Here is a 10136-nt window from a genome sequence, read left to right on the forward strand (position 1 = left end):
TGGAATATTCCAAAACATGCAAATGCCAAGAAAATTCTTATTGCTTCAAATCTGGAAGTGGGTGCAAAATTTTCTTTGAAGCCAATGCCTTCTACTTGTGCATACACTTTGTAAACCAGTTTGGCTATGTTTCTCACTACTTGTCCATATTCCTCTAGCTTATTTCAAAATACCCACTTGGTACCAATAATATTCTTGTCTTTTGGTCTAGGCACAAGTTCCCTTGTGTAATTCTTCTCTATTTGATATAGTTCTTCATTCATGGCCTTGACCTAATGCTTGTCTTCACTAACTTCATAAAAAAAATTGGGCTCTATTGTGGACAATAGTGCTAGATTTTCATGTCTAAGGGTGCTAATTAATTTCCTTTCGGCCTGAACTTATCAATCTCTGCTTCCAAGTATTTAATTTTAGGATGGTGTTTTTTCACATATATGGATGGAGTTTTATGTTATTGATATGCTATCTTTTCTTCTTCTTCATTTTTCTCTTTTTGTTCTTCCTCTTCTAGATTGATGCTTGTTGCTTCATCTAATGCTTCATTGCTTTGTAGCTTTGTTGTTTGTGACATTACTTCTTATCCTTACATCAATCCATTCCACTTTATTTTGCAATCCTTTATTGTATCACTTGTACCCTTTACTTCTTGATGAGTAACCTAGAAAGATTCATTCTTTAGATCTAGATACAATTTTTCTTAGATTTTCTTCAGTCCTCTTGATGTAGCACTTACTTCCAAACATTCTTAGGTGCTTGGATGATGTTGATCTACCTCCCCACAACTTATAGGGAGTCTTATTACTATTTACTCTGAGTTAAAATCTATTTGATATGTACACAGTTGTTTATGATGCTTCTCCGCAAAAGGTGTTTGGAACCTTTGCTTTGTCCATCATTACTCTTGGAATTTATTGTACAATATATTCTTTCTTCAACTACTCCATTCTTGTTGGGGGCTTCTGGTGAAAGATTATTGTCTTCTGATTCCATTCTCTTCATATATTTCCTCGAACTCATTTGAAGTAAACTCTCCTCCTTCAAATCTCAAGCACTTAATCTTTATCCATTTCATTTTCAACTTGAGCTTTTAATACCTTCAATTTTTAGAGGGATTCTAACTTTTCTTTAAGTAGCATGATCCAAGTTTCCTTGGTTTAGTCATCAATGAAAAGTATGAAGTATCTTTCTCTCAAGGGTTGATTTCTTGTAGGGCCGCATATATATGTATGAACTAGCTACAATGGTCTAGGTGTTGAATATTATTTTTTCTTGAAGTGCACTCTTGTTTTTTTACCAAACTAACATGGCTTGCATATGGAGTTATTTGGATTTGATAACTTTGGCATTCCCCTTACTACTTCTATCTTGCTTATTTTTGTTAGATTGCAAAGGCTTATATGCCCCATTCTTCTATGTCATAGCCAACTTTCATCCACACTGCTTATGCAACATTTTCCTTTGGCTCTATTAAAGACATATACATCACTAGGAGGTCTAATTGCTTTGGCTATCACTTTTCTAGACTCTTCTTTCATTATTTCACATCCCTTAGAGTGAAATGTTAGGTCCTAACCTTGATCACACATTTAAATTACACTCAATACATTGTGTTTCATACCATCGACATATAAGAAATTTTGAGCTTTAGTATTTTTAATGAGACTGACCATCCCTTTACCTCTTATCTTGGTTGATGCATCATTTTCGAAGGTGACACTTACTCCTTTGTATTCTCTCAAGGAAAACAAATTTCTCTTGTATCATGTCATGTGCTTTGGACATCCATTTTCAATATACCATTGACCTTATAGATTGTGATCATACAGAGCAAGTCCACATTCTTCATGGGGTTTTGACTTTTTCTGCTTTTTAGTATATTATTGTTGTTGATGCCTGGAAGAGTTCATAAGTATGCTTCTACATTCACTTTCTTTGGGCAAAAAATTATTATATATAACATTTAATTCATCCAAGAGATGAGAAAATGCATTATTCTTATAAGGGTTCCCAGATTTGGGCATTAAGGACTGATTGGATCTAACACCTTCATTTCCTATATACGTATAGGCTTTGTAATCTATAGCCTTATGACCAAGGTTATGGCATGAAAATAAATATCCAAAAAATATTTTTGGTTACCTGAAAGTGTACGACCTTTGTGAAAGAGTGACTCTTTTGAATTCCTTATGTTTTTCTTGTTGGTTCCTTAGCTTACTATGAGTATCTTTTATGAATTTGATAGAATAATTGCTTTATTGGTTCTTCCTTTCGTAGGTTCCTTTGTTTGTTTTTGTGGTCATTCTTTTGAGCGTGCTTACATAGTTGATAGGCTCTCCTTTTTTTGGGGACTATGTGCTTAACTCTCCTTTCAATACCTCAAGATGCTCTTTGTAACCCAAACATGTCTTGCTTGATGGTGATCTCTGATTATTGAAGATTTTTCTAGGGGATTCAAATCCCTTTACAAATTTTAAGTTCAAATTCATTTGAGATTTATATTATTCTAGATCCTTTCTTAAAGAGGCTACTCCTACTTCAATCCTCTCATAATTTACTGCCCATTATGTCAGTTGATTTGAAAGGATTTATTCTCTTCTCTTTGCCTCCTCAAGTTGCATCTTTAGATGGATGATTGCTTCTTTGTCTAAATTTGGATCTCTCTTCTCAAGTTTCTTTGATAGCTCCCCTTTTAGGAATTCATTTTCATCTTATAATCTCTCACAAATATTTTGTTTATTTTTTAGTTGTTTTATCAGAGTTTCTTCTATTCGTTTAGCTTCTTTCAACTGAACCTTTTGGAGATTGATTAATTCTTTATCATAATAGTGATTTTCTCTTTATGCATTTTGTAGTTGTTCTTTCAATTTCCTATTCTTTCTTACGGTCTTCCTTAGTTCATCTAGAGGACTGATAAGTTCTCCTTCAAGCTCAACTTCACATTTTCCTTCTTCGTTATAGTTCTACCTATCTCTGTAGATATCCTCACTTTCTATGGCCATAAGAAAGCATTCATCTAACTCTTATCTGAATGTTTGTTCATCACTATCTTCTTATGAGAAGTGGTCTTCTTTAAAATAAAAGCTTTTCTTCTTCTGAGATTTTCTTTTCTTATATCTTTTATATTTACTTCTATTATTATACTATATGTCCTTCTCTTGGTCTTCTGCTTTATAGTAAGGAAATTATGAAGAAAAGTGGCCTATTTTACCACAATCAAAGCATTTGAGAGGTAACTTACCTTTATACTTGCCATATCCCCTTTTAAACTTTCTCATGAATTTGACTACTTCTGGATCTGACTCATGACTTGGGCATTCTTAAGGATCCTTTGCCTTCTTTGAGGCTTTGAAGGCAACCTCCTTTGGTTCTAAGCTTTCTTTTCCAAACCTCATCTCATAGGTTGTGATAATTCTATGTAATTCTTCCATTGTCAATTTTTATAGTTCCTTCATTACCTCAATGGTCGAGATATTAGCATTGAATCTCATAGGAAGAAATCTTAATACCTTCTAAACAACATTTATTTCATCAAATTTTTCATTGAGGCTCTTAATGATATTTAGCACTTCATTGACTCTGGGGAAGAATAATAATGGTACTAAAATTAGAAGGATTGTTTATGCACATTTTCAAAACTAGTTACAATAAGGCTTTGTATCTGTAGCTTAGAGAACTCATGCTTGATTTTTATATTAAAGAGTTGGTGTATGTGAGGGGCGAGGATGGGCCACTTATTATTAGTGTGGTAGCCTTCAATGTACTTAGCCTTCCCATTTTCTCCTTATCCTTCTCATTTGGGTGCAACTCAAACCCAAACTCTATTACACTCATAAAAACAACTTCATCCTCCTTAGCCTTCCCATTTGCTTGTAGCTTAATAAAAAACTCTATGTCCATCATAGAAAAAACTTCATCATTCATATAATCCTTGGGATTCATAAATATTTTTTAAGTAGGAATTTAAAACCTCCAAAAAGATCATAATATTTTATTTAGTTTTAGAAATTAAAATTTTCTCTAAATTTTCTTAAGATCAAGTATACATTGATGCAAAAGCTTCTTTTATTTTCTTTTTAGAATAGAATTCTATATGAGTAATATACATGCTTTGACCCTCCACAGACACTTCATTTTCAACAACAAGGTGGTCATCATGTTACTGGTGGGAATTGAACCTAGATGGGGAGGGTAACAATCATTCTTCCCAAACATCTGAAATAAACACAATTGGCAATGTGATAGGGTGATTTGGATAAACTTGACTCGGTCAAGTTACCAACAATTTTCAGGCTCCATGTCTATGGAACCTATGGATTTTTCCATGGTATTAATGTGGAATATAACCTATTTAAGGTAGAAATAATATAGATAAATTGTTCCTAATGACTAGTGGGATCCCAACAATGGTGTCTTTAGACACCACCACTTCTCTCAGTGTTTTGTGATCCTAAAATTTGGTATCACAATCTGGTGAATATTAGATCAATTTCAAATAAATCCAATCAAGAAAAAGAAGTCATTAAAGAAATAGGCCAGGGAGCCATCGAATGAATCAAATGAACCCATAATAAGCCCAAGAACAGACAAGGGAAAAGGCACACGAGATGGCAGAAAAGGCAGGTGAGATGAAAGAATCCATCAAACTGAATATTTTGATATGGAGTTGAAAGGCATCATAAACCAAAGATAGCAATCAAAAAAGGATGAAAATACCTAAATGGACCCATATAGTTTGGATGAATTAAAAGAGATGAATTATTTGTAAGTAGCACTTCTAGAATGCATGTGATTGTACCCGTCACTTCCAATATAGATATTAGAGGTTGTGGATGATGATATCCTGCCAGATAGAGCAAAAGTGAATATGGGGTCGACAATGTTGTCCATTTTCTACTTCATGGCTTGAACGAAGCACATCTATGGTAAGACTGATGTGATTTCAAGATAGAACAATGGCTTAAAAATGAGAAATTCAAGAGAAAGTCGGAGTTGGTATCATATAATATTTAGTGAAGGCCCGCACCAATGCCTAGGAAGGGAGGTTTTTGATATGTAGATGAAGTGGGTGACATCCTCCATTGTCATACATTGATGAACAATGTACAATATGCCAACATAAATGGTCAGGCATCCATGTGAGAGAAGTAGGAGGTAGTGCGGGTGACATTGGAATTGTGCAGAGAATGAATAGACCCAAGAATGATCATATTTCTAAGCCATCATAGTTGACCGTGCGTTGAGAGCAACAAGTTTTGGAGGTCATGGAGAAGCTACTAGGAGAATATTTCATATGTGCAGTGCAAGGCTATGGTGGTTGTGGAAAAAGTGAATGAAGCCCATTAAAAGGGTGCAAGTTGTGTTGATGAGAGATTGTGTGGATTCAGTGAGTGCAAATAATGTTGAAATGTTAAGTCAATTTACGGATCAGCAAAGCAAGAGATGTAACGAGAGAGTGGTTGTATGGACGAGAAAATAGAGATGGATTCAATGGTGTTTGGGGAGAGTGAAGAAGCCAACATGTGGTAAGAGTCACAATGGTGTGATAACACCAATGGTGTGTGAACACCCTAAGGGTTTTGGTCTAAGGCAGGTCCATTGGCCACGAGGAACAATTAAATAGGTTATATTCCACATGAATACCATGGGAAACACCATGGGTTCTCATAAATATAGAGCTCGAAAACCATTGGTAACTTGACTGAGTCAAGTTTACTTGAACAACCCTAACACAATGACTATGAAAATTACACAAATGTGTATAAATAATATATGAGTTAGATATAGATACATTTAAAAAAACATGTAACAATATTCTTAACCATGGAGATTCATCCCTACTTTACCATTGGATATTCATAACCATAAATAGGATTTGTTACAATACCATGGCTTATCAATAACTCATGGCCCAAAAACCATACTCATTTCATATGACAATTTTTTTAATTAATCAATTTAATTAAAATGATAGAAAGGGCATAACTACTTTTGAGATAAATCTCAACCTTTTATATATGACTACTACAAAGAATATCCTAGAATGTTCTATGGGTAGAATATTCTATTATTAGGTGAATGGTCAAGATTTAGCCTCTATAGAATATCTATGAAATATTTTTAATAGTTGTTAGGATAGAGGGTTGAGATTTATCTCAAAGGTAGTTATATATTTTTGGTTTTCAATTTAATTAGAAAATTGTTATAAAATTAAATTAAAATAATATATATAATATCTTTTTTCTTCCATGGTGAATCGGTAACTCATTGGAGTAATCTAGGTGAGGCCCAAGATCAAACTGCATGCCTGCCACTATAACACCAAGAGTGTATCCAATAGGTCGTAAGCCAGATATACCAGGAATTTATGAAATATTTTCATTGCGGTTCAAATATTTTCATTGTGAAATGAGTTAAATGGTTTTTTGGGCATGTATTGATAAACCATCATATTGGCCCATGGTACTGTAAAAAAGCCTATTTATAGGTTAAGAATCTATATGGTTAATGATCTTGTTACATGCTTTTTAAAATGTATATATGTTTAACTCATATATTACTTCTGTTTATAATTAATAATAAGCAGCCTAGATCCATCTTAAACCTGGATCTACCAAGCACTGAGAGGGATCAACTCTGGAGTTAAGATGTATCGAAGTTGGTACTCTTGCATTCCATAATGGATTTCTTCAAGCTTTCAAATGTGCTTCATCATAAAAAATATCGTGGAAAAATACCATGAACCATTATTTGTCCGAGTCAAAATATTTACATAACATAACATTACAACATCTCTTCCATACAAAGGTAGAGAGCGCTCGACTCAATAATAATTTAAAATAAAATTATAATCTAGTTAAATTATTTATTTATTTTTATCTTGGCAATGTGAGATGTATCATAAGGTAAATTTTATGATTTTGATCATGGATTCATTTACCATCCATTTAATTTATGTGGTTGCACTAACTTACTACACTTTAAATTAATACATTTTGAATGACCTTTTACTATATTAAAAACATTATAAACTAAATTTGACAATTTGAAACATTGAATTAATAATTTATTTATTTTTTAAACAAGTGAAATTAGTAGCAAAGTTGTTTATACTTGCCTTTAATGTGTAATAGTATGTATTTATGAAATTCTTAAACAATGATTTTTTTAATTAATCTTATAGACGGAGAAAATTAAATTGATGATATAGTTTGTTTTATTTTTTGATTAAATTTACCATTTATTTTATTAAATTTATATATTCTAATGTGAATAAAAAGTATTTTGAAGAGTTAACACACTAATTTTTATAATTTTATAATAAATATAATTCAAAATACCTATAATAAATTCCTTGATGGGGGTGTGTTTCGAGGAGATTGGTGGCCTAGGGTGTTGTGTCTGCCACCTTGCTAAGGGGATATCATTAAATGGAAGGGGTGATGTGGCCACCCCCATACATGTAGAAGCATGCAAGTATACATCCTTCTACCAATCATGTTGAGCGGCATATGAAAGAGGAAAGGGGGGTGGCAGGTCCGCTTGTGAATCATTCCTATTGTGAGGCTCCCTCCTAGGGTCCTCTAACTAAAAACTAAATTTCTCTAATTTTAAACACAATAAGATGGGAAATAACTTATTTATATCTAAACATTTATTTGATGATAATATACCATTAAAATTTATTTACCACAAATTAAATAAGCAAGAATTTCATTGCAACCATTTACATAAGTAATCAATAAACAGATGAATACCTGTTCCAATAGCTTAGTTGAGATGCTCCTGAGCTCCTGACTCTGTTGGGATGCTCCTCTTGACTACCCGACTAGATTTACCTCCCAGCCAACTAGGAAGTATTTCCTAGCCCAAGGAACCTCCACAAGTTCCCTAGCCCTCCGAGCCCAAGTCCAACCAGATGTAGTGTGTCCAAGTTTAACAAACACTCTCTAGATCCAAGTTTGTATTCCCTCATTTATCTCTCCATTCTCTCCCTTCTCTTTCTCCACATTCCTCCCCCAAACACAATCCTCCAAAACAAAATCAAGACCAAGGATCCCCCCTCTCCTCTCATCATCCTTCCCCTTTTATGCCTCTTCCTCCCATCCACCTCAACCACCTATCATTAATGTCATGACTACCCCCTCATCCTTTCATTTAGTATCCTTGACTTTTCTTACCATATCTCCCCCCAAGTAGATTTTAGAGGACATTTTGGGGATAAGATATGAATATTTAATTTTGAAATTAATTGGGGAAAGACCATATCTTCTCCCAAGTAGATTTGAGGGGACATTTTGGGGATAAGATATGGATATTTAATTTGAAAATTAATTAGTGAAGACCATATCTTCTCCCAAGTAGATTTGATAGGACATTTTGGGGGATAAGATATGGATATTTAATTGGAAATAATTGGGGAATACCATATCTTCTCCCAAGTAGATTTGAGAGGAAATTTTGGGGATAAGATATGAATATTAAATTTGGAAATTAATTGGGGAAAGACCATATCTTCTCCCAAGTAGATTTGAGAGGACATTTTGGGGATATGGATATTTAAATTGGAATAATGGAAGGAGACCATATCCTATCCAAAATTAAATTTGAGAAGACAAGTTGGGAATTGAATAATAACAATAATAAAATTTATATCAGTAAATAAATTTATAGTTTCACAAATGTAGGTATGTACCAATATTTCTTGATAATTATTAGTCAATATTTTCAGGTAATTTAAACACTAATAAAATTTGCATGATAAGATTAAGTAGGGACCCCTCCTTTAGAAAACTTTGTCCCGAAGTTAGAGTGAAAAAGATACAAGGAGTTCGAAAGCAGTTTGACAATAAGGCATAACAAAATAGAGAGAGAGTTATAGTAGTAAAATTTAATAAGTCAGGAAATGATACCACTTCCCATCAAGAGTCTCCAACTAATCTATATCCTCCTATCCTTCCTAACTTACTTCCGTTCCCACCCTATCCATCCTTTGTTGTTATATACTATGGCATTAGCTATACCAATCTAACCACTGATAAAACCAATATGGTGGAAGCGTCGACTATATCGACCTAACTTCCCCAGTAGGCAACTGGAAATCGTCATCACACATCTAGGGGAGCGTTTCCATCACTGCCCTCTCATGATTCCAGGTTTAGAGGTTACACGGTGGGAAATACCTCCACCCTTGCTGACACTAGGTTCAACACCAACTAACAATTGTCATCACACGTCTAGGGGAGCGTGTCCATCACTGCCCTCCCATGATTCTAGGTTTGGAGGTTACACGGTGGGAAATACCTCCACCCATCCTTAAAATAGGGTCAACACTCTAATATGGACCACACTACAATGCTGGTTGAATACTTGTCATAGAATAATCCAATCAAGTAGTCTTGTCACCTGCCATTTACATTTTACCCATATCATAAGAGTGCATATCAAGTAGATACAAAATGTAATAGAACAATGTACATCATACCTTTCCTTGTTAGATGTCTCGATCTTCCCCAATGGAAGAGTAGATCTTGGCTATCATATAGTTCTTTCCAATCTGTAGGTTAGTTCTCATTCATGCATATATATGACAACAATATATATATATATATATAGATATATATATCGGTGCACTAGTTAATAACCTCTTTAGTTTAGTGAATGTAATGTCACATTCATATGTCCATTCATACCTGACCCCTTTTCGCTGTAATGTGGTGATGGGTTTTGCAATCCTTGAAAACCCTTCCACAAACTTGCGATAATAACCCGCTAGCCCCATAAAACTACACACCTCATGAGAATTTTTCGGTACTCGCCAATCCATTATGGCATTTACCTTTTTTCAAGTCAACTAAAATCCCTTCTCCTGAAATGATGTGCCCAAGGTAATGAACTTTCTTCTAAAAGAAGGAACATTTTGACAATTTTCCATACAATTGATTTTCCCTTAAGCAAGTCAATACAACTCTTAGGTGCTTTTCATGCTCCTTTTCATTCTTGGAGTACACAAGAATGTTGTCCAGAAAGATTGGCACAAATTTGTCTAAATACTTCCTGAACACACCATTCATGAGGCTAATGAATAGCGCTGGCGCATTGGTCAAACCAAATGGAACAACTACGAACTCGTAGTGCCC

This window comes from Pinus tabuliformis, chromosome 1_2 (genome assembly GCF_031772625.1).
Source record: "Pinus tabuliformis cultivar Carrire ecotype Pingquan chromosome 1_2, CPIR1, whole genome shotgun sequence".
Taxonomy (NCBI): Eukaryota; Viridiplantae; Streptophyta; class Pinopsida; order Pinales; family Pinaceae; genus Pinus; species Pinus tabuliformis.